The following is a 24,406-nucleotide window of genomic DNA, read 5'->3' as shown; positions in this document are numbered from 1 at the left end:
AGTCCCCTTTCCACTCAGCTTCATAGACGCCTCTCGTGGTTGATCCAGATCCTGGCTTCACGGTTTGGTCTGCAGCACAGTCTGAGGGAGGTCTTTGGTGCAGACACGCCTGCTGGCTCCCCTAACACCTTGTTTTTTTTTTTGTTTTTTGTTTTTGTCTTTTGTTGTTGTTGTTGTTGCTATTTCTTGGGCCGCTCCCGCAGCATATGGAGGTTCCCAGGCTAGGGGTTGAATCGGAGCTGTAGCCACTGGCCTATGCCAGAGCCACAGCAACGCAGGATCGGAGCCGCGTCTGCAACCTACACCACAGCTCACGGCAACGCCGGCTCCTTAACCCACTGAGCAAGGGCAGGGACCGAACCCGCAACCTCATGGTTCCTAGTCGGATTCGTTAACCACTGCGCCACGACGGGTACACCTCCTTGTATTGGATGCTTCCATTCTTCTGTGACAGCACAGACCACCTGGTACTGAAATCATTTGTTTTCACATCTCACCTCCCCAAAGAGCGGCCTTGAGGATGTGCCCGTTTTTCTTGGCCTCCCTTTGCCTCCCTCGCCCTCCGTAGGTCCTCATAAGCGCAATTTAAGGCATGTTTCTTCACTTGCTGGCGTGTTTCCTCTTCTGGAAAATGAGGAAGGTTCTAAAGATGTTATTCATTTTCAAGAGACCTTCAGTAGAATTCCGTTACTGTCATGAGGAAGCAGTGGCCCACGTTGCTTAAATAATTTCGGAAATTATTCATATTGTCGATGCGATTGAAAAAAAATTGCCCAACCTAAAAGTTGAGAATTCTGTTTTATTCGGCGGACATTCTGAGGACTTCAAGCCCAGCACACAGCATCTCAGATAATGCTAAGAGACTTTTCCAGAGAGGCAAGCAGGGGAGCCAGGATATATGGGAGTTTTTGCAACAAAACACAGGTAGTCGGAGCATCAAAAGATTACTGTTCACTGAGGAAAACCAGACATCTCAAGTTAAGGAATTTAGTGCTTTTCTTTCTTTCTTTTTTGCTTTTTAGGGCTGCACTCGCAGCATATGGAGGTTCCCAGGCTAGGGGTCAAATCGGAGTTACAGCTGCCGGCCAACACCCCAGCTGCAGCAACACAGGATCTGAGCCTTGTCTGTGACCTACACCACAGCTCATGGCCACACCACATCCTTAACCCACTGAGCGAGGCCAGGGATCGAACCTGCAACATCATGGTTCCTAATCGGATTCATTTTTGCTGCGCCGTGATGGGAACTCCTCCCCCTTTTTTTTGTTTGGCTTTTAGTGCCTTTTTAGTGCTGTTCTATGTATGGGGAGATGTAAGGCCTCGGCTCACTGTCATCATTCCTTCGATGTGCACCTCAGCTCTCTGGGGCCGTCATCCTGTGCTTTCTCATCCTGAGTCCCCTCAAGGCTGACTGTCAGGGTGGCTGTCATGTGATGGTTTAGTGGCTGCAGCATCCTTTGTTTAATGACATGGCAGGAACATTTTTCATTCATGATACGAAAACATTTGGAGCTGATGCCTCCTGTCTACTCCATGCCCCGTGAAGGGCCCCGGGTGATCTAGAGGAAGAGGCATATTCTCCAACCAGTGTTTCCTGAGCCCTTGGGGACCTTGCCTTGCTGGATGTGTCTGTTTAGCAAGGAGAGAGATGCAGTTAATGTGATGACTAAGTGAAATGCCTAGGATGCACCGTGGGGATAAGTTGCTAAGGAGAGAAGTCCTGCAGCAAAGGGACCCAAGAAGCTGGGGGTGGTGAATCAGTGTGTGCTCCAGGTGGGGTGAGGTGGGGTCCAGGATTGTGGTCTTTGATGAGAAAGCTAAAAAGCTCTTCCTGAGAAGCCAGCATTTGAGGAAAGAGCTGAAGGAGGTGGGAGGATGTTATATAGCCGTCTGGGGAACTGTGTTCTGGGACCAGATCCCCCTATTGGAGCAGCAGCTGGAGAGCCACCCTGGCTGGAGCCCAGAGAGAAGGAATGATGAGGCCAAGGAGATGGGAAGGGGACGTCACAGGCCACTGCAGAGCGGCTGGCTGTTCTCTCAGTGAGGGGAGGGCCCTGGGAGATTTTTGAGCAAAGGGGCCATGGGATCGGACTGATTTTTCTTTTCTTTTTTCTTTAACCTATGCACACATCCCTTCTCTTTCAGATTCTTTTCCCACATAGATTATTACAGAACACCGGGTAGAGTTCCTGTGCTATATAGCAGGTCCCTGTTGACCAGTCATTCCATATACCTCACGTGCACACGCCAATCCCAAACCCCCAGTCCATCCCTCCCACCTCCAGACCCCACCTGTCCCCTTTGGTAACCATAAGTTTTTCAAAGCCTGTGAATCTGTTTCTGTTTTGCAAACAAGTTCATTTGTATCATATATATATATCCTTTTTTTTTTTTTTGGTCTTTTTGCCTTTTCTAGACCGCTTCCCATGGCATATGGAGGTTCCCAGGCTAGGGGTTTAATTGGAGCTGTAGCCACCGGCCTACACCAGAGCCACAGCAATGTGGGATCGGAGCCGCGTCTTCGACCTACACCACAGCTCACGGTAACACTGGATCCTTAACCCACTGAGCAAGGCCAGGGATCGAACCCGAAACCTCATGGTTCCTAGTCGGATTCGTTAACCACTGCGCCACAATGGGAACTCCCTTCTGCTTTTTTAGGGTTGCACTTGTGGCATAAAGAAAGTTCCCAAGCTAGGGGTCGAATCAGAGCTGCAGTTACCAGCCTATACTACAGCCATAGCGTCTCAGGATCCCAGCCGTGTCTGCGACCTATACCACAGCTCACAGCAACGCCAGATCCTTAATCCACTGAGCGAGGCCAGGGATCCAACCTGTGTCATAGATGCTAGTCAGGTTCTTACCACTGAGCCATGATGGGAACTCTTTTAGTACACTTTTTTAGGAGTGGCTAACATTAAATTTACCAAAGACCCAGTCTAGGTTGTTTCTGTTTTTAGGAAGTAAATAAGAAAAACATGATTTTTTTTCTTTCCACAAGAGATCCAAACATTTTAGGAGTCTGTCTGCTTCAAATAAACGTTTACACTTTGTAACAGATGGGAAACTCATCCATGTGACTCTGAAAACCACCCGAGTAATTTTCATTTCTTCATGGTATTTGAAGTTCGTTGAACTAGCACTTGGAATGACCCCGTTTTTATAACGTGGCTCCCTGTTTATCACTCTCTACGCCCTAAGCATCCTCTTCTTTTCCTCACATACTGTTTTTTTGATGTTGCCTCAGCTTGTGCATAACAGGAAGGAAAGCGGAATGTTGGAAACGAGAATCGAAAGGTTAAAACCGTCTTGTAACTAAAATTCTTCAAATATTTTGAGCACCAGTTGCTAAGGCACTCAATTATTTAAAGACTGGTTAGGTGGATTAAGTTAATTAAAGAAGCTGGAGAGGCTGTTCCCCAGCTGGCTCAGTGTCAGACGCTTCTCTGAGAAGTTCTGAGGCCGGAAAGAAGCCCCCGCCTCATGACCTACCTGCCACCAGAGATGTGACATGAGCCGTGGCAGCAAAGAGCTGCCTCCGGCTGGTGACACAGATGCAGAGCCCGCGGGGGTGGGATGGGGGGCGGTGCTAAGCCCCAGCTTCCCCCCAGCCTGGGGGACCAGCCATCTGCCACCTCCGGCACCCTGCCTCCGTGGCAAATCTTGTGTTTAAAGACGGAGAAAAAGGACAGAACTGAAACTAACAACAACAGCGACAAAAATGCAAACTTCCATTCGGCGTTTCTGGACCTAAAGCTGCCTTTGTTTTTCTAGGAGCTCTGGCTGAAGACCTAGCAGTGGAAAAGATCATCTGGATAAGGCTAAAAAGACCTATTTGGCACCTGAATTGCCTCTCTCACTTTGCTCACGACTGCACTTTGTGTGTTGATTGGTGCCGGTTGCGTCGGGCAAAGGCTCTGCCACCGCCCAGGGCCGGTGGGGGAGCATGTATCCCCAGGATTTCTGCTGTCCACTGGGGGTGGCCCTCCGCAGTGTCCACTCGGCCAGCCAATGGCAGGGGCCCTCGGGACAATTCCTTCCCACTGCTGGCAGTGCTGGGCTTTCCTCACTAGCCCGGGGCAGGGGGGTGGCGTTGTGCCATGTGACTGTCCAGTGATATGGGACTGAATTGATAAGAACAAATACAACATGGTCGAGCAAAAAGTGACGATCTCAAATTATTTTTAGAGAGAAGGTTTACTTTCTGATGTACCAAATGACTCTACAGAGACTAACTATGTGTCACTTAAAGTGTTTTTAGGGGGAGTTCCCCCAGTGTGGTTCAGTGGAAACGAATCTGACTAATATCCATGAGGATGCAGGTTCAATCCCTGTCCCTGCTCAGTGAGTTAAGGATCTGGTGCTGCCGTGAGCTGTGGTGTAGGTCGCAGATGTGGGTCGGATCTGGTGGTGTTGTGGCTATGGTGTAGGCCAGTGGCTGCAACTTCAGTTAGACCCCTAGTCTGAGAACCTCCATATGCTGCAGGCATAGCCCTAAAAAGACAAAAAAGTAAAATAAATACAAAAGTCAAAAAAGTAAAATAAATATGTGTTTTCTGGGGACCTTGAAAGATAAGCCAGGGGCTTCAGTGAAAGGTGGGAGGGACAGGAGATGTGACATCCTTGATCTGGGGACTGGAGGTCATGGTCAACAAGAACGCATCCATCATTTCTCTAGAAGTTAGTTGTCACCTCTGTGCAAAGAAAGGTCTGAGATCCCCTCCACCCCAGGTTCCATGGGCCTGGGTCTTGGGAATGTTTCCTGAATACTTAGCTACTCTCCTACTCTGTGCCCAGCACGTGGGACCACATAAAAATCCTGAAAAGAGAGTTCCCTGGTGGCTCAAGGGGTTAAGGATCTGGTGTTTTCCCTGCTGTGACGGAGGTTCAATCCCTCCAATTCTTTCTTTCTTCATTTCTTCTTTTTTTTTTCTTCCTTTGACTGTGCCTGTGACATGCAGAAAGTCCCAGGCCCAGGAATGAACCTGAGCAACTGCAGTGACAACACCGAGTCCTTAACTACCAGGCTACCAGGGAACTCTAATAATTAGTAATTCTAAAAGGTATTGTGGTTACTGGTTATCATAGTACTTCCTTCCTTTTGTCACCATCTGGTGACAACATCATCAGGGTATGCCCATGAGAAAGTGCCACTCACAGGTCAGCCGATGTTTGTTTAGCTATTGGAGAAAAGGATGGGAATCATTGCTCGAAGTTGAATTACAACCACCTCATTATGCCTGTCCTTAATGGTAAGATTTTAAGCCCAACCATTATTGGCTTAAAAGCAGAAAAAATTAACTCTAGCTTGTGACCTTGAGAAGAAGACACCGTGAATTTAATCAAATTCCTCTTGCATGCATGATCGTTTTGAAAGCCACTCTCCCTTCCACCTAAGAGTGCCATAAAGTCAATCCCTGCATTTGTCCACTTTGCATGCTTTCAAAAGTGTGTACCTTCGATTGTTTTTAAGTTTTCCTTGGTGTTTGAGTTTTTCCCAGTCTCCCCTTCCTTCCTCTCACCTGTGATGTGAGGCTGGGCTAGAATATCCGAGAAGCACCCTCACCCTTCTCACACAGTAGACTCGTTCCCATGTGTGGTCTCCTTAATGGCTGATCAGTTCTGCCTTTTCCCCAGCGAGTAATTTTCCACTTCCTAGTAAATGCAGAGGTAGAGAGTTTCTGGTTAAATCCAAAAACCTCAGTGACTTGAGACTGTCTTCTGGTTTGATCCCCTCTGATGGGGCAGAGCCTGTCCTCATCTCCAGAGAGGGATCGTAGCTCAATCTGGCCCTGCACCTGAAAGCCCACTCTGACCTCCAGCCCCACAAACTAGACGGCATCTGCCCAAGACGTCAGGACCCTCATACCCTGCTTCTACACGTGTGCTGCTGTGTTCGATGGGGAAGGAAAGCATAGCTTTGTGTTCTAAGTGGGACTGAGGAGCCTTCAAGGCTGCTTCCAAAGTGAATGAGTCCTATTATAATATGTTCTGCATGAATTCACTTTTGCATGGACATAGTTGCCCTGTTTCCTACTTTTTTCTCCTAAAAATCCCAGCTCTACCATGAAGCAAGTAAGCTTTGACATGCAAACCATCAAATCACCTGATTATGTCAAAGAGAATGTTTTATTAGTACTTTTGACCAGATTGGAAGAGAAAGTCAATTCATGGATGCGAAGCCTCAAGGGTCTATTTTTTCATCACCTCCAATATTGGAGCTTATCTTTTTAAAAAGCTGCCTGCAGTCCCTGTCGAGTTCCAGTGGAGACATTGCTGTGGGCTCTCTTGGCAATGATTTGTCCTCTCTTTGCTGCTTGGACTTCACCAAGGGATCTGATTTGATGGTTCCTGTAGTTCCTGTGCTGGATATAGTTTCTTTGTCTTGGACTTAATTGGGTGCTTCCACTGTCCACACACTAATCTCGGCCACCCTTTCTGATTATCCTGGGTTTATACATCTTCCCAGAAGCAGCTCACTGTGTGGCATCCTGACCTGCCAGCTGCTTTCTTTGTTCCCTGACTTTTCTTCCGCATTTGAGTCCTTTGCAGTTCAGCTCTCAGAACTTAGCGTTCAGAAGCTTCTCATCTCTTAAACAGCCTTTGCCTTTGAAGATGTGAGCTGGAGGACCATCCTCTCTAGTCTCAGAAATGTTTTGAAACCTGCCCTCCCAGTGTGCAGTGTCGACCTGTAACTCTGCACGGAAGCTTCCTCCTTGACCCTTACAAAGGTTAGGTTAGCTCTGGTCAAACCTTGCTTGATTCTGTCTGTTATTTCAGTGAAAACCAGACTCATTGCTAATGAGTGAATTGTTGAAAATAGCGGTGGGATCCTTGAGAAGCATGGGGGTGAAGAAGAGGTTTCAGGCAATTCAGGTTCATTTTGTGACCTTTAGAAATCTACCCTGTAATAGGTGGACCTGCCATGCGTGTGTTCTGACAGGTATGGAGACGTAAAAATATGTGACAAAAATTAACTTTTTTTAGAAGAAAACTCCATTAGAGTAAGTATGTATGTAGGGCTCTTCCCCAGGGCCTTCTCATGTAGGTCAGCACATTTTAAAAAGCCAGATGAACGTAATATATATGGGAAACGCTGATAGGCTCATTAAACTTGATGTTTGTTTTTCTGAGGGAGTCAAGAAATATTCTTGAGTCTAAGAATATTGACTTTATTGCATGCCCTAAACTGCCAATTTTACAAGGCAGAATTTGGAGTCCTGTTAGATCCTTTGCCATAGGACAAAATTGTTGTGCTGATTTGTCTAAAATCTTGAATAATACCCTGTGAAACATTAAATTGACTTAGTGTTTAGGGTCCATCTAAAAAAGAGACACATTTTGATAGTTTCCAGTGTCTAAAATTCCATGTTTTGTTTTTCAGGGAATACATTTTTCATCGGTTTTTGTTTGAGGGTGGAGGAGACAACTTGAAATGAGGCGATAGAAGAAGCATATGATTTACAAAGAAAACACCCAGCCTCGTTCATGGTGGGTGCCAAGGGAAAGCCATTTTAGTTTTTAGTACTGAGAAGGGGCAGTCGGAATAGACAGGTACACAGCAAAGCAGATGTTCCCTTTATTCATTTACTGACTATTTGCTGGTCCAAGAAATTGTAAAGACTAGTGTTCAGCAGTGACAATGAATGTGATCAGGAGACAATAAGAAAGACAAATACTCAATCAACATATTTACATTTTGAAACTGCTGTTTAGTCATAGCTGCTCTAATTTGTTGCTTCCTTGGATTGTTAAAGTGTTTGGCTAGCAGGGCAGCCCTTAATTTTCCCTAAGGTCTTTTTTTTTTTTGCCCCCATCTGAGGCATGTGGAAATTCCCTGGCTAGGGATCAAACCTGCACTTCAGTTTCAACCTGAGCCACAGCTGCCACGATGCTGGATCCTTAATCCCCTGCACCGCAGCGGCACTTCCTCCTTACAGTCTCAAGGATTTGAATGCAAACATTGTTTAGCCAGAAGCAGTTGGGAATGGAGTGTGGGACTCAAGCCCCAAGGCTCTGACAGCCTCAGGAGGCTCTTTCTATGAGCAAGTCAGTGAGGTGTGAGAGCCAGAGTGTTCCGTAGACTCAGGGCTTCTAGGATTGTTACTGCCACTCCGTGCCCTGTACACAGTGACTTAAACTTTATTAAGTTCCTCTAATTCTTCTTTGGGAACAAGGGTCAATAGCTGCTAAAAAAATCCTGTACTATGCTTCCTTTGAATCACCTGATGCAAAGCTGAAAGAGAATCAAGACCACCCCTTTAGCATCTGCATATAAAGTGGTCATTTTGTCCAGATGGACCACTTTATCTATGTATGTATGTATGTATGTATTACTTATTTGTTGGTTGCACCCTCAGCATCCAATACTTCCCAGGCCAGGGGTCAGACCCCCATCACAGCAGTGACAATGCCGCTTCTTAACCCTCTGAACCACCAGGGAACTCCCAGATGGAGCACTTTAAGTAGAAAGAAAGAATTCTTTCTTTCCAAAGTCAAGTTGAAGTATCATAGCCCTCCATGGTACTGAAGGCTTCTACCCCTTGGTCCAGCTCCAAAGGAAGAGTGTTTAAATAGAAGTGGTTCTCTGGTCCAGCCTATCCATTGTTTAGGCCAAGTCTTTAGAATGGTATTATCTTAAAGCAGGGGAGGGACACATGCAGAGCACAGAGGATTTTTAGGACAGTGACACTATTCTGTGTGACCCTCCAGTGATGGATCCATGTCATTACACATTTGTCAAATCCATAGAATGACCATCACCAAGAGTGAACCCTGATGTAAACTCTAGCCTCTGGGTAAGGATGACATGTCCATGTAAGTTCATCAGTTGTAACAGATGCACCACTCTGGTGGCCGGGGTTGACCCTGGGGGAGGCTGTGCTGTGTCAGATCGGGAGGTATGTGGGAAATCTGTACCTTCTGCTCAATTTCGCCATGAATCGAAAATTTTCTTAAAGAAGTCTGTAAAAAAAAATGAAATTCTGGGAGTTCCTGTTGTGGCTCAGTGGAAACAAATCTGACTAGTGTCCATGAGGACACAGGTTTGTTTTTTGTTTGTTTGTTTTTTTGTTTGTTTTTGTCTTTTTGCCTTTTCTAGGGCCGATCCCTCGGCATATGGAGGTTCCCAGGCAGGGGTTGAGTCAGAGCTGTAGCTGCCAGCCTAAGCCACAGCTCACGGCAACGCCGGATCCTTAACCCCCTGAGCAAGGCCAGGGATTGAACCCGAAACCTCATGGTTCCTAGTCAGATTCGTTAACTACTGAGTCACGATGGGACCTCCAAGGACACAGGTTTGATCCCTGACCTTGCTCAGGGGGTTAAGGATCCGGCGCTGCCATGAGCTGTGGTGTAGATTACAGATGTGGCTCAGATCCCAACTTACTGTGGCTGTGGTGTAGGCTGGCAGCTGTATCTCTGATTCGACCCCTAGCCTGGAAACATCCATATGCCGTGGGTGCGCAAAAAAAAAGGAAAAAGAAAAAGAAAAAGTAATTCTCCTAATAGCTGAGGTAGGTAAATACTCATATTTTTTCTTTTTCAGGAGCCGCTTTAATATTCTATTAATAGCAGTGTCATTCTATGAATGGAAAAATAACCATCTTTTCCATATAAATGGTTTACATATATACCTGCTTGGTAGGAGTACCTCTGAGGAGATTTTCACCCTAGCATAGCTCAATAAATCATGCCACTTAAAATGAAAGCTTTATTTAATGTTCATTCAGGCCACAGATATCTTTTGAGTCCCCACTGTGAGCCAGCCTTTCCTGGGCTTGAAATATGGGAAGAAAAAGAGCAAATATAATTGTTGCACAAAGGGAACCTGGACTCTGGGTCCAAAACTATCACATTTTTGTTTGGCTTTTCATACTTTTGAATGGTTGAATAAAAATGGAAAGTTTAAGCCAAGAGGGCATCCCAGTTGTATATTTTTTACTTGAAATTTTGAAACTTCACATATGATCTGGTTTAATAGCATGTTAATGAGCCACCGAAACCAATACCTTGGGTTTTTGTTAAAGATTAAGCTGTGGGGAGCTTCCTTTGTGGTGCGGCGGAAACGAATCCAATTAGCATCCACGAGGATGCAGGTTTGATCCCTGGCCTCGCTCAGTGGGCTAAGGATCCAGCGTTGCCATGAACTGTGGTGTAGGTTGGAGACGCAGCTCGGATCCTGAGTTGCTGCGGCTGTGGTGCAGGCCTGCAGCTGTAGCTTTTGATTCAGCCCCTGGCCTGGGAAGTTCCACATGCCACAGGTGCAGCCCTAAAAAACAAAGCAAAAAAAAAAAAAAAGAAAAGGATTAAGCTGCGAATTTGTGTCTGCCACGTGAAATATATTCATTCACTCCCTCATTGATTTATCCATACTTGCATAAAATATATTTTGGGCACCTACCATGTCCCCAGAACATTTTTAGGGGCCAAGGGATGTCAGGAAACAAGGTAGACTGAAATTCCTGCCATGGGGTATACATTCCAGAAAGGAAGAATGATAAAACAATGTAGGTAAGTTATAGTTATAAAATATTTTGCATAAAATAAAGGCTAAGGAAAAATAAAGCAGAGACGGCTGATACAAGCTTTGTACTGAGAATAGCATCGATTATAAGGTTTTAGGTAAGGTGCCTTGCTGAGGCTTCTCTGAGAAGGCCACATTTGAATAAAGACCTGAGGTTGGGGAATAAGCTGCTCAAATGGATAACTGAGGAAAAACCATTCCAGGCAGCAGGAACAGCATGTGCAAAGGCCCTGAGTCAGGACTGAGTCATGGAACTGGGAGGCTGGTATGATTGGAGCTGAGTGAAAGGGTGTAGTAGCAGATAAAATTAAAGAGATCTGGGGGTCACATCAGGTAGGACCATATGGGCCATAATAAGGATTTTGGGTTTTTGTTTTGTTTTGTTTTTGTTTTTTTCATTTTCTAGGGCCACTCCTTCAGCATATGGAGGTTCCCAGGCTTGGGGTCTAATTGGAGCTGTAGCCACTGGCCTACGCCAGAGCCACAGCAACGAGGGATCTGAGCCATGTCTGCAACCTACACTACAGCTCACGGCAACGCCGGATCCTTAACCCACTGAGCAAGGGCAGAGACTGAACCTGCAACCTCATGGTTCGTAGTCAGATTTGTTAATCACTGTGCCACAACAGGAACTCCAGGAGTCTGGTTTTATTATAAGAGAGTGAGACAGAGCACCGCTACCGCTGGAGGATTTGAAGCCAGAGAGGAACACCAACTGAATTGTCTTCCCAGGGTCGCTGTACTGCTATTTGGAGGGTAGAGTATATGAGGCTGGATGGGTCAGGGAAACCAGTTAGTAGACCATTAATGTGATCGATCGCCAGGGAGATTTCAGTGGCATGGACCACTGTAGTAGAGTAGGGAATGATGAGAATTGGCCCAGTATTGACATCCTTTAATGATAGGGCCATTTGTAGGATTTGCTGATGGAGTGGACATGGGTGAAAGAGAGGGAACAAAAAGAGACTTGATTGTAGGGCTTTTGGCTTGAGCCACAGTGAGGTGGAGTTGCAGGTGCTACTGACAGAGGGGATAAAGCCAAGTAGAAGCAAGTTGGGAGCTCAGCTATGGACACATTAAGTTTAGATGCCTGCATGATGGCCAAGTGGAGATACTGAGTAGGTGGTGGGATGTATGAGTCTGGGCTGTCCCAAGTAAAGTTCAGGAAGAAGAGGAGTCCAATAAGAAAGACTCAGAAGTGATCAGTGGTGTCATAGGAAAGCCACGGTGATGGCCATGGCCTGGAGGTCAAGTGATCAATGATAGAGGTGTTGCAAGGAAGCATGAACAGCGGTGTCAAATGCCACTGATAGGTCAGTAAGGCGAAGGCTGAGATTGGCTACTGGATTTAGCAAAGGCAGGGTTGGTGGGAGTAAATCTTTGAAGTAAGATTCAAAAAAAAAAAAGAGAGTGTCCTTCAGTAAGTGAATGGGTAAATTAAACTATGGACCCTCCAGATAATGGGACATTATTCAGTACTAAGAAGAAATAAACTATCAGGGAGTTCCTTGGTGGCCCAGTGGTTAAAGATTTGGCATTGCTGCTGCCGATGCTTGGGTTGCTGCTGTGGTGTGGGTTCTGTCCCTGGCCCAGGAACTTGCACATGCTGTGCGTGTGGCCGAAAAGAGAAGAAAAAAAAAAAAAAAGAAATGAGGAGTTCCCGTCGTGGCACAGTGGTTAACGAATCCTACTAAGAAGCATGAGGTTGTGGGTTCAATCCCTGGCCTCACTCAGAGGGTTAAGGATCTGGTGTTGCCATGAGCTATGGTGTAGGTTGCAGACGCGGCTCAGATCCCACGTTGCTGTGGCTCTGGTGTAGGCTGGCTGCTGCAGCTCCGATTAGACCCCTAGCCTGGGAACCTCCATAAGCTGTAGGTGCGGCCCCAGAAAAGACAAAAAAAAAAAAAAATGAGCTATTAAGCCATGGAAAGACATGGAAGAACCTTAAATACGTATATATAAGTGATAGAAGCCAATCTGAAAAGCCTACATCGTGTACAATTCCAACTATAGGACATTCTGGAAAAGACAAAACTATGGAGACAGTAAAATGTGGTGTCCAGGGGATGGGTAGAGGGGTGAATAGGTGGAACACAGGAGTTTTAGGGCAAGGAGAAACTCTTCTGTATGATACCATAATGATGGATACATGTTGTTATCCATTTGTCAAAACCCACAGAATGTAGACCCCGTAACTCCCTAGACCCCGGGCCATAAGGACCTGTGAGTGTATGTCCATCAACTGTAACAAATGCACCACTCTGACGGGGATGGTGACCATGGGGAAGGCTGTGTTTGTGTGGTCCTGGGAGTTTGTGGGAACTCTCTGTACCTTCTCAGTTTTGCTGTGAACCATTCTGCTCTAAAAAGTAAAGTCAATTAAAAAGAGAGAGGAGAGGAACTGGAGGGATGGGGTGACTAATGGTGTATAGTCTTGCTGCACAGAGGAGCAGGAGATGGGCAGTAGCTGGTAGGGAAGCAGAGAATCTGGAGAAGGGTTAGCTTGTTCATTTAAGATGGGAGAGTAACAGTGTTTCTGGAAAGAAGGTAGACCTTCTGGGTCTGGGCTGAGTATTTGGTAGGTGAGTGGGGCTGCGTCCTCTTGTCCAGCTGGAGAGCTGGCCTCTGAAACAGAAGAGAAAGGATTGCAGGTCATTTCCAAGGGTGGAGAGATGTGCTCTGGGATTCTTGTCGGAGCTCTTTCCTGTTGGCTTCTCTTTGCTCCATGAGATGAAAATGTAAGGAGAATTTGAAACAAAAAGGACTTTTAAAACCTTGACATACTGAATAGAACAGGGAACTATATTCAGGATCCTGTGTTAAACCATAATGGAAAGGAGTGTGAAAGAGAATATGTATGTGTGTATAACTGAGTCCCTTTGCTGTATAGCAGAAATTAACAGAGAGATGTAATCAGTTACACTTTAATTAATAAACAGAATCTCACCAATCTACTTAAACTAGTTTGTCTGCCCATGTCTCAGTTTTCAGCATCGTTTCTTTCAAGCTATCCCCCCAGTCTGTTTACATGAAAATTTCCATTTGGTGGTGCTTGTTTATCTTTTCATAAACAGAATTACCAGGCTTTTCAGTGGGACCTTTCCGATAATAGTGTATTTCTAGGAGCCGACCAGTGATGAGATTTCACTTGTACAAAACCTGCACAATGGGAATTCTGCTTTTTTTTTGGACAATGGAATGGTTAGAATGTAATAATGTTTTGGGGGAAACTCTGAGTTAAAAGTAAATCCAGTCATTTTAGGAAATAGAAACTCATTTTACATTTTATTTATTCTTTATTTTTAAATTTTTTTTACATATACATGTACACATTCTATTTTCGCACATTATCATGCTCCATCATAAGTGACTAGACATAGTTCCCAGTGCTACACAGCGTCATTTTACATTTTAAATCATTCTATTAATCAGGTGGATTAAAAACATTTAAGGCCTTTAAGAGCAGAGTTTCTCAATGACTAAGTGGGGCAAAGAATATAGAGTTTGAATATTAAGTATTATATTTTGTATCATGGTGTTACTGAATCCAAGTTCTTTTTTTTTTTTTTTTTTTTTTTTTTTAGGGCTGTACCCACAACATATGGAGGTTCCCAGGCTAGGGGTCCAATTGGAGCTGTAGCTGCCGGCCTACACCACAGCCACAGCAATGCAGGATCCGAGCTGAGTCTGCGACCTACACCACAGCTCAGGGCAATGTCAGATTCTTAACATTGAGCGAGGCAAGGGATGGAACCCACAATCTCATGGTTCCTAGTCGAAGACGTTTCCGCTGTCTCACAACAGGAACTCCTGAATCCACGTTCTTACTGCTCACTAAATTAGTGATGAATTGTTGGGGCAAGGAATAGTGACTTTATTTGGAAAGGCAGTAAATGGAGAAGATGGTGGACTAGTGTCCCAAAGAACCATCTCACTTGTGTTAGAATTCAGGATTTATATTAAAAGGGGGAAGGGTTGGTTGCTGCAAACTTCCTGGTGTCAGAATCCTCTGTTCTTGCGATTGTCCAGGTCGGTCGGGTCGTGATGTTCCTGTAAACCTCCACAAGACACATGTTATTCTCTGTTCTTCCAGCTCTTTATCTTTATGTGAATGAGAAAATGATATACCTTTAAAGGTCAGAGCCTTGAGGATGGGCTTCCCTGTATGTTTCAGGCTCTGGGCAACATTCTTAACTTGTAGGAAAAGCAACAGAATACAAAGGTTAAAGTAAAAGAATTAGATCCAACATGGAGTCAGATTTGTTCTTCTCTATTACACTGCAAATTATAGAAATTAATGCTTCCAGGAATGTTCTGGGCTGTGAAAAAACATTAAGGGTTATTCCCCCTCCCCCACCAGTTAGAAGCATCCCCCTCCCCACCATGGATTTCTTTCCTTTGTATTGTTTATCCAAAGGGGACCTTGATTTTTAGTTAGTAAAATACTGATTTGGATAGTCACTCCTGCTGTCTTACATGGTAAAACAAAGCTATATAAGTGTCTAATTTGAGATGCTTAAAAGTTGGGGGGGGGCGGACCCCATGTCCCTTGACTCTACAGTGTGCCTGCCCCAAACAGGGGGCTGGCTTCCTCTCTTTAATGATGTCATACAAAGACTTGTGTTAGGAGAAAAAGAAAAAGTGACTTTTTTTTCTCTGCTTTTTCATTTAATGATCATTTTCCAAGAAATAAATGGTCTGCTCAGGAAATGATGATTTAGTAGACGTGAGAATATTTCCTAAGACAGATGGACCTGAGCACTGCAGCAGGAACTGGGCTGTGCAGAGGCTTTGTGACGTGTTGACAGAACCTGGAAGCTGCAGAGCCTCGGGGTTCGGAGACCGCCAGCCTCCCCACCTCCTCCCTGTGAGGCTCTCTGAGCCCTTTCTGGCTGAGCTGCCCTACTGCGCAGGTGCGGGGCGATGGGGACCCAGCTGGCGGGAAGCAGCCTGTGACGAATATCCCAGCTCTGCATCGCTGGGCTCTGTGACTAAGTTGGGCCACACTCAGGAAAGTGTTTGATGCCAGAAAGTAATATTTTTTAGAAATGGAGAAATTCACAGGATTCTACCAGGCAGCTTGTTCCTCCCGGTCTGGCTCTGTGGGGTAGTGTTCGTGTCTACGGAAGTACATTTTCCTGCTGCCTCAGGGTAATTGCCCACAAAACAAATAGGAATCACGCCTTGGGAAAATAAAGCATAAGCTCAGTGATGATTAGTTTCCTCTGACCAAAGTCTTCAGAGGTCTCCTTTCCATATTTTTGCACCCACGTGTATATTCACCCGCGACGGTTGGCTCTGCCATTGAGCTCTGGTCCTGCTGCAGGAAGAAGTGAATATATAGAATTTGAGTTTTTCTTTTTTATTACCCTAAATCAGGACCCAGGTGGAAGAAAGGGTTGACATTGACCTCACACAGTGCTTACCCACCTCTTCTCCCACCACCCTCCCCTTTTTTTAAGGGCCGCACTGGCAGCATGTGGAAGTTTTCAGGCTAGGGGTCGAATCAGAGCTACAGCTGCTGGCCTACACCACAGCAAGGCTGGTCCCAACAGCTTCTGCGACCTACACCACAGCTCAGGGCAACACTGCTGAAGGAGGCCAGGGATCCAACCTGCATCCTCATGGATACTAGTTGGATTCATTTCTGTTGTGCCACAATGGGAACTTCCTCTTTCTTTCTTATTTAGAGCATTTTAATCACTCATTTAAGCCCCTAGTAATACTGTTTTGCATTTTTTTTTTAATATGTTCTCTTTTTTGTTTCCACAATTATGTTTTTCATTAAGACAAGAGGAGCATGGAGCTGCTCCTGCATTTCTTTGAAGAACCTGTAGCATCTCAAAATGTTTGGTACATAATAGGTGTGTCATATAGATCACAACCAGAGCACATTCCTGAGCTTTTTAAGCTATTTGTGAGAGGGGTTGATTTTCCAGCTTCTGTGTTGCCTCACTGAATCACTCTCTCCCGTCAGAGACAGCTTCCTTTTTACCACCAAGCTTCCTTCTTATTTGTCTGCCAATGATATTTAAAGTAGAAGAATCTGACACAGCATCCAACATCCCCTGTGTTTGTGTGAAATACTTGATCCTCTTCCCATTAATATCCTAGGGGAAGAATCAGTACATTCTAGGCTGCACAGCATTTAAAAAAAAAAACCAAAAAAAAAAAACACAAACAAACAAACAAAAAAAACCGTGGAGACCATCAGATAGCTCATGAACTTGGCATTGTGGTTTGTTTGCATGTTTGCTTGGTGTGGTTTGAGTTATTTAGTTTTGTCCTCCTGACTTTTACCCTGAAAACGCCTACCTGAAAAGGACTGAATGCTGTTCCTTCCTGTCCGGTCACACTTGATGAGGTCCTTGGTGGGGCTCTGCCCCTGCCTCTTTCTTTTCTCTGCAGCCGCTAACCTGGGGCTTTAGGATGAATAGAAAGGAGACTGATTGGAAATTGAGCACTATGGCATAGGGGTGGATCCTGCTGTTACTTTAATATTCTCCTTTTTTATTTTATTTTTTAAAATGTTACGGCCACACCCTCAGCATATGGAAGTTCCAAGACCGCAGATTGAATCCGAGCTGCAGTTTCGACCCAAGCTGTAGGTGTAGCAACGCCAGATCCTTTAACTCACTGTACTGGCTGGGGATCGGACCTGTGTCTCCATGGCACCCGAGCCACTGGTGCAGATTCTTAGCCCACTGTGCCACAGCAGGGACTCCTTTTTTATTTTTTTATATATTTTTTTGTCTTTTGTATATATTATTTTTTGTCCTCTGCAGCATGTGGAGGTTCCCAGGCTAAGGGTCCAATCAGAGCTATAGCTGCCAGCCTACAACACAGCCAGAGCAACATGGGATCCAAACTGCATCTGCCACCTGCAGCACAGCTCACAGCAGCACCGGATCCTTAACCCACTAAGCTAGGCCAGGGATCAAAACCACATCCTCATGGATACGAGTTGGTTCTTTAACCGCTGAGCCACAACAGGAACTCCTCCTTTTTTAAATGAGGATTTGCAAAAGGGACTGTAAGCTTTGTATCCAAAGAGAGATCTTAGGTGAGAATTCTCTTGTCCAAACAGCCAAATCCCCCAGGTATGTGGGAAGCAACAGGGAGAGAAAACCATACAAGTCTGGGTTTGAAAAGCGAAATGTTTGGGGGTAACATTTGAATACATTGGTAATACACTCCTCTGATAAAATAGAACTTTTTGCACCATGAATGGTCCTGAAAAGGTGAGGAAACACTTGCAAGAAATCACAGTTGTGTGATATTGGTGTCAGTGTGGGCTTGACTCTGACCCTGACTTCTTGTAAGTGGACAGGTGAGTAATAAAGGGGTGATTAGACTTCTCAGTGCTGGGCTTTCAGAGACTGTCAGGAAGCCTAGCCTGGCTTTTGACCTAGTTATGAGCTTGGCTTCAGCAGAGTCATCGTATTTCTTATTTCATCTCCTTTGAAAGACAAAACAGGAGTTCCCGTTTTGGCTCAGTGGTTAACGAATCCACTGAGGAACAATGAGGTTGCCAAGTTTGACCCCTGGCCTTGCTCAGTGGGTTAGGATCCGGAGTTACAGCTCCGATTTGACCCCTAGCCTGGGAACCTCCATATGCTGTGGGAGCGGCCCAAGAAATGGCAAAAAGACAAAAACAAAAGCAAAAAAAACAGAAAGACAAAATTGACTTGGAAGTAATGACTTACAGTCAGAGGTTAATGGTAGAATCAACTGGCTCCAAACGTTTGCTTATCATGTGAATATCTGTATGATGGAAAAACCATTTACATACGTATTTTTTATTTTTATTTTTTTTATGTTTTCTTTTTTGGCTGCCCTGCTGTATATGGGTTCTCAGGCCAGGGATTAGCTCTGAGCTGCACGTTCAACCTACACTGCAGGCCAGGGATCAGATCTGAGGTGCCCTTTCGACCTACACTGTGAATCCTTGAACCCACCATACCGGCTGGGATGGAACCTGGTGCTGCAGAGATGCCACCAATCCATTGAGTCACAGGAGAAGCCCCATATGTATTTTTTAAATGTTATTTTATTGAAATATAGTCGACTTACAATGTTGGGTGTGTTTCTGGTATCCAGCAAAGTGACTCAGTTGTTCATACTTGTTTTTTTCATGTTTTCCATGATGGTTTATCACAGGATATTGACTATAGTACCCTGTGCTCTACAGTGGGACCTTGTTGTTTATGCATCCTCTATATACTAGTTTGATTCTACTCACCCCCAAACTCCCAGTCCATCCCTCCCCCACCCTCCCCCGCCTTTGGCAACCACAAGTCTGTTCTTTACATATGTATTTTTAATCTCTTAAGGACTCCTTCCTTGTAAATTGCTCTTAAAGAGGTGGTGTTCTGGGAAAATGTTGAGAATAAAGGTCAGGTCTGTCTCACGTCTGCCTGGAACAGCCTCTTACGACTGCCTCCCAGGTTTTATAGCCTTTATGAGTTTGCCACGTGCAAGGTCCTGTGCTAGGATTTCAGAGGTGGAGAGAGGGCTCAAGCCTATCTTAGAGAAACATGGAAACCATGTACCAGTTAAGATGGCTTTCAGTTGCGGTAAATAAAAATCCCAATTTATACTGGCTTAAATTGGTGGAGGACTGATTTTTCCCACATTATGACACCTTGGGTGGAGCAGTTGGTGGCGCTGCTCGAGCTACTTGACATGGCAGGTCCCTGGTGCAGCTTCCTGCCTGCTGCCCCCTCACCATCATGCCAGTCCCTCAGCATCACAGGATGGCCACTCCACTCCCAACGTGCTGTTGGTGATAAAGCAGGAAGAAATGAAGGTTTCCCTAAACCAGCTTCCCTCCAGCACATTTCCACGTACAGCTGATTATCCAGAGCGATACTGTGATCTCTTATGACTTTCGGGTAACAAGGACAAGAATTGGATGGCTTTGCCACCTTCTGGTAGAAACAGGCAAGGGGGGAGGGGGCTGTGTGCCTTGAGGGCTGTCACAGCCATGCTGCAGGTGCAGAGCAGAGACAAGCCTGCGGGCTTGGGGACAGGTCAGAAAAATGGATGAGAGCAGTGCATGCCAAATCATGCAGGTGTGAAGGGCAGGGGATGTGCTGAGAGCGTCTCTCTTTGATCAGCCCTGAGCAAGCAGTGAGGCTGGGCAGATGGGCACTAAGCGTTCACCTGGTGGGCTGGATCTTAACCTTTTGCAGGGAGAAACGGTGGTGCAAGGGATGGGCAGTGTGGGAGAAGAGCCAGAGGGACAATAATATCCTCAGCTGTATCACTGTCCTGGTGATAGAGGAAAAGGAGGGAGGTGGGGAAATTGGCCCAGAGTCACAGCTTTCAATGTATACTTGCCTGTTAGTGGCAGGGCATCGTGAGCCAGAGATCACCCTAAGTCAGCTGGTGGGTGGACCGTGGAGCCATCTCCAAGCTGGTTTGAGGAGTGAGCTTTCTAGTTCATTTGTAGATGTGTTGGTTTAGGGTACCCATGGTACATTTGTCCCCAGGTGGTTGGGAACAAGACTGAGTTTGATGAGAGAAGTGGGAGTTGGAGTATATATGAGTCAGACTTTACGGGGGCGGGGGGGAGCGGTGTGTGTGCATGTAGGTACCAGCTGAAATAAAATGCCTGGGTGGAGTCCAGCAGGAAAGAGTGACCCACTCCTTCTAACTCACTGTACACTGACGGAATTCACGTCTGCTCATGAGATCATAGTTTGCTGTTTCCTACTAGAGGATGTGGTTTTCTCTGAAGAGCTCTTGCTAGGAAACATTTTCCCCAGAGTGAGTTCCCTTTAAATGCTGTGCTCCTGCCCTGGCTGTGCTTCTCTTTACTTACTCAACCCTCAGACCATGATCCCCATCGTTTTGTGTTTACAGAGGTCAGAGGAGGAGCCACGGAGCCCTGAACGTCTTAGATGGGTGTGGGCTGCCCATGGGGTCTTAGACCACACCAGCCTGGCAGGAGCAGCCATGACCTGCCCCCCCACCCCATGGCGTGGCGTGATGTGGCTGAATCCTCGTTCCTCTGCAGCTCACATCATCTCCAGACCCTGTGCCATCTGAGTTCACTGGATGCCCCGGTCACATGCGGGGTAGAGTATGTCGACTGTAGAGGGAAAGTATGATGAGACAAAATCACCTCTGCTGCCACAGTCCCAAAAGAGCTTCTGCAGGTCACCTTTCTTTACATTAAAACTGCCACCATCTCAGAGGCATTTTTGGTACTTCTTCAACAGGCGCCCGATTAATTCATAGTGTCACAAATAGGTGTTTGGTGCAGCCTTTTGGCCAAGTGGCTCTTCTGGGCACTTAGGCACTTAGGCAGGTAACAATAGACAAGACCTTCTGGTTACTGTGTAACTAAGAAAGGCAGTGTTTGGTGTGATAGGAAACTGCAACAGGGTAAAAGCTTCAGAGTGATGAGAGGGGATGGGGCCACTTTACACACGGTGATCTGGAGCCTTCTCTCCAGGCAGTGATACTGGTTTGAGTCCTCAGTGAAGGAAAGGAGGCAGCCCTAAGAGAGAGCTTGGATTTTTTTTTTTTTTTTTTTTTTTGAAGAGTAGATGAAAGGCTGGGGTATCCAGAGGGTAGTGTCTGAGGGGATAGCACTAGGAAATTTGGCCAAAGAAGTGTCAGGGGTCAGATTCCATAGGGCCGTATAAGCCATAGCAAGGAAATGAAGAGAGCTTTCTATTTCCAATACTTGGCGCTGGTGAGTCACTGGAGGATTTGAATCTAAGGAGTGATGTGATATGATTTTCATTGTTAAAAGCCAACACAGTTTCTGCTATGGCACAGTGGGTTAAGGATCCAGCATTGCCACCGTTGTGGGGTAGGTCACACCTGCAGCTCAGATTCAATCCCTGTCCTGAATCCACACCTGGAGGGTGTGGCAAAATAAAATAAAATAAAAGCTAACCCTACAGTATTGCCCCCCCACACTATTTTGGTTCTTGTCGTAGCCCTCGAACCTGTGACCTTATTTGGAAAAAGGGTCCTTGTACTAAGTTAAAAGATCTTGAGATGAGATCATCTGGATTGTCTGGATGGGCTTTAAATGCAGTGACAGTTGTCCTTAGGTGAGACAGTAAAGGAGAGGATGCCCGGGGGAAGGCCATGTAGAGCTGGAGCAGAGATTGGAGAGGTGCAGCTGCAAGCCCAGGAAGCCACCTTCCTCGAGGCCTGGAGCCACCAGAAGCTGGGGGTGTCATGGAAGAAACCGTCCCTGCAGCCTTTAGAGGCTGTGGGGCCCTGCCAACATCTTGGGATTTCACGCTTCCGGCCCCCAGAACTGTGAGAAAATGCATTTCTCCTAGTTTAAGGCACTAGGATGGTGGGAATTTGTTAAGGCAGCAACAGGAAGCTCACAGCCTTGGCAGACATTGGGGGCTGGAGGAGTGGACCCCGGCGAGAAGGGGGAGGCTGTTAAAAGTGATCCAGGAGAAAAGCCATGTGGCTTGGATCAGCTGCTGGGAGAAAGACGAAAAGTGCTCTGACTTAGAGCATATTTTGGAAGTAGAACCAGTAGGATTTGCTGATAGATTAGACGCTGGGGACAAGGGAAAGAAAAATTTTTAAAAATTGCCTTGGTATTTGGGTATTTGGCCTGAAGAACAAACCAGATGCCAGTACTGTTACCTGAAATGAGGGTGGCTAGGAAGGGAGGGCAAATTTGGGCTGAGGTTTTCTTTTCTTTTCTTTCTTTTTGTTTGTCTTTTTAGGGCCGCACCCACGGCATATGGAAGTTCCCAGGTCGAATCAGAGCTGTAGCTGCCGGCCTACACCACAGCTCACGGCAACACCAGATCCTTAACCCACTGAGTGTGGCCAGGGATCAGATCGAACCTACAACCTCAGGATTCCCAGTCAGATTCGTTTCCACTGCACCAGGATGGGAACTCCTGGGCTGAGGTTTTCAGGGTGAGAGGTGATGGTTGGGAGGCAGGGGTGGTCCTGAGAATGGCGTGATTGAGACTGTTAATTAATTCTGAGATGCCTGTATCACATCCAAGATGGGATTGTAAGTATGTTAGGCCTGAATTTGGAGCTGAGAAAAGAGATGAGAACAAGTAAACTTGGGAGGCATTACCATAGTAGATAGAGTGCTTCTCAATCCTCGCTGTACGTTGCAGTCTCTTGGAGAGCTTAAAAATACGTTTCAGTATCTGCACTCCATCCCAGATCAACTGAAATGAAACCTCTAAGGTGTTTAAGGGCCCTCCCTACCCCCAAGCTGAGGCTATTATGCAGCCAGGTTGAAGACCCACAGGTGTAAAGATAGTACTTTATTTATTTATTTTTTCTTTCAGGGCCGCACCCGAGGCATAGAGGCATATGTCGATTCCCAGGCTAGAGGTTGCATCAGAGCTACGGCTGCTGGCCTACACCACAGCCACAGCAGTGCAGGATCCAAGCCACGTCTTTGACCTACACCACAGCTCAGGACAAGGCTGGATCCTTAACCCACTGAGCAAGGCCAGGGATCAAACCCACGTCCTCATGAATACTAGTCAGGAGCCACGACGGGAACTCCATGGCAAGAACTCTTGAACTGAATATTTCATCTTTGGGACTGTGACACCTGAATCCCTTATTGAGGTGTCAGCTTTGTAAATGGTGTGTTATCTGCTCTGTGCATTTAAATCTTTTTCTTGTCAGCCTGACTTGGCTACAGAGGGATCCTCTACTGGGCACGTGTATGATTGGTGAGCCTCTTGTGGTTTCTCTTGAGTGAACTTGGTTGCTCCAGCTGGGTGACTCATGGCTGCTTCATACATGAATGTAAATGGTTGTCCAGGCTCAGTGCCTGGGACACAGCCGGGACTCAGCCAGCATCAGTTGGAACCTCAGGCTGAGATAACCTTCTGGCAGACCCAGCTGCCTGGGGAGAGCTGTCTGGAGGTCCCTTGGGATGAGGAAGGTTGGCCCTCTGCACACACCCCATCCCCACCACCCTCATCACCACCCCCCTCCCCTTCCCGCCCCTACTGCTATGCTGAGCCGGGAGAGCTGCACTGCCTTTGGGTTCTGGCTACAGCCCTTCTGTTCCCTCTGGCACTCAGCGCTCCAAGTATCCTGGGGTAATGGAAGTCAGACTCAGCATGTGTGTGGGAGCTATGTCCTCGTGACTTGCAGCTCCCCCAGCCTTAGAGAAATAACATTTTCCGGAACACTGCTCATCAGTGACAGGTTGGCAAGGCCAAGAGGCGCTCCGTGGGCTGCACCCTGCCCAGACCGGCAAATGGGCCTGAGACGTGTGTCCCATGCCATACAGGAGCAGAACTCCCTAAAAACTCTCCCGAGGAAGCCCCAGAACTGATCCCCCACCCACCCCTACCCCATCCAGCTGACCCCTCACGTCTGAGTTGTCTGTGGCCTGGGAGTTTGTGTCTCAGAGAACAATCAGAGCTGTTAATCCCTCTGTCCGAAGAGACTGTGGATTTGTTACAGATGTGGAAGGCTTTCCATTTAAAAAGCACATTTGGAGTTCCTGTGGTGGCTCAGTGCCTTAAGAACCTGACATAGTATCCAGGAGGATGTGGGTTGGATCCCTGGCCTCACTCAGTGGGTTAAGGATATGGCATTGCTATGAGCTGTGGTGTAGGTTGCAGATGTGGCTTGGATCTGACACTGCTGTGGCTGTGGTGTAGGCTGGCAGCTGGAGCTCCACTTCAACCCCTATCTTGGGAACCTCCATATGCAGCAGGTGCAGCCCTTAAAAGCAAAAAAAGTAAATAAATAAAAAGCACATTTGACTGTATCTTAGTGTCTGTGAGTGCCACACTTCTGTGCCGCATCTTCTTTTTGTGTTCCAGCTTCCAGCACTGTCTGTACAAAATCAGGATTTCAAGGAGTAAAGTGAAATAAATCTAGGACCTCCTGCTAGAGGTT

At 46.3% G+C, this 24,406-nt stretch overlaps 1 protein-coding gene and 2 long non-coding RNA genes across 3 annotated transcripts in view; all 3 read left to right on the top strand.

Moving 5' to 3' along the window:
- Positions 1-24,406, top strand: part of LOC146396806 (uncharacterized) — a 769,570-nt gene that overhangs the window by 720,256 nt on the left and 24,908 nt on the right. The gene's annotated exons all lie outside the window — the stretch shown is intronic.
- KCNK1 (potassium two pore domain channel subfamily K member 1) overlaps positions 1-24,406 on the top strand; it is a 57,880-nt gene that overhangs the window by 8,566 nt on the left and 24,908 nt on the right. The gene's annotated exons all lie outside the window — the stretch shown is intronic.
- LOC146396807 (uncharacterized) lies at positions 4,112-10,546 on the top strand. Its single transcript, XR_014827921.1, has 2 exons — positions 4,112-9,137; positions 9,317-10,546. It is a non-coding gene; the product is annotated as an uncharacterized LOC146396807 (long non-coding RNA).

This window comes from Sus scrofa, chromosome 14 (genome assembly GCF_054392235.1).
Source record: "Sus scrofa isolate SSC_HxYL_T2T_F1_AM1 chromosome 14, Sscrofa_HxYL_maternal_Yorkshire_Landrace_v2.0, whole genome shotgun sequence".
NCBI classification, from domain to species: domain Eukaryota; kingdom Metazoa; phylum Chordata; class Mammalia; order Artiodactyla; family Suidae; genus Sus; species Sus scrofa.
This window is presented reverse-complemented; position numbering and strand designations above follow the sequence as displayed.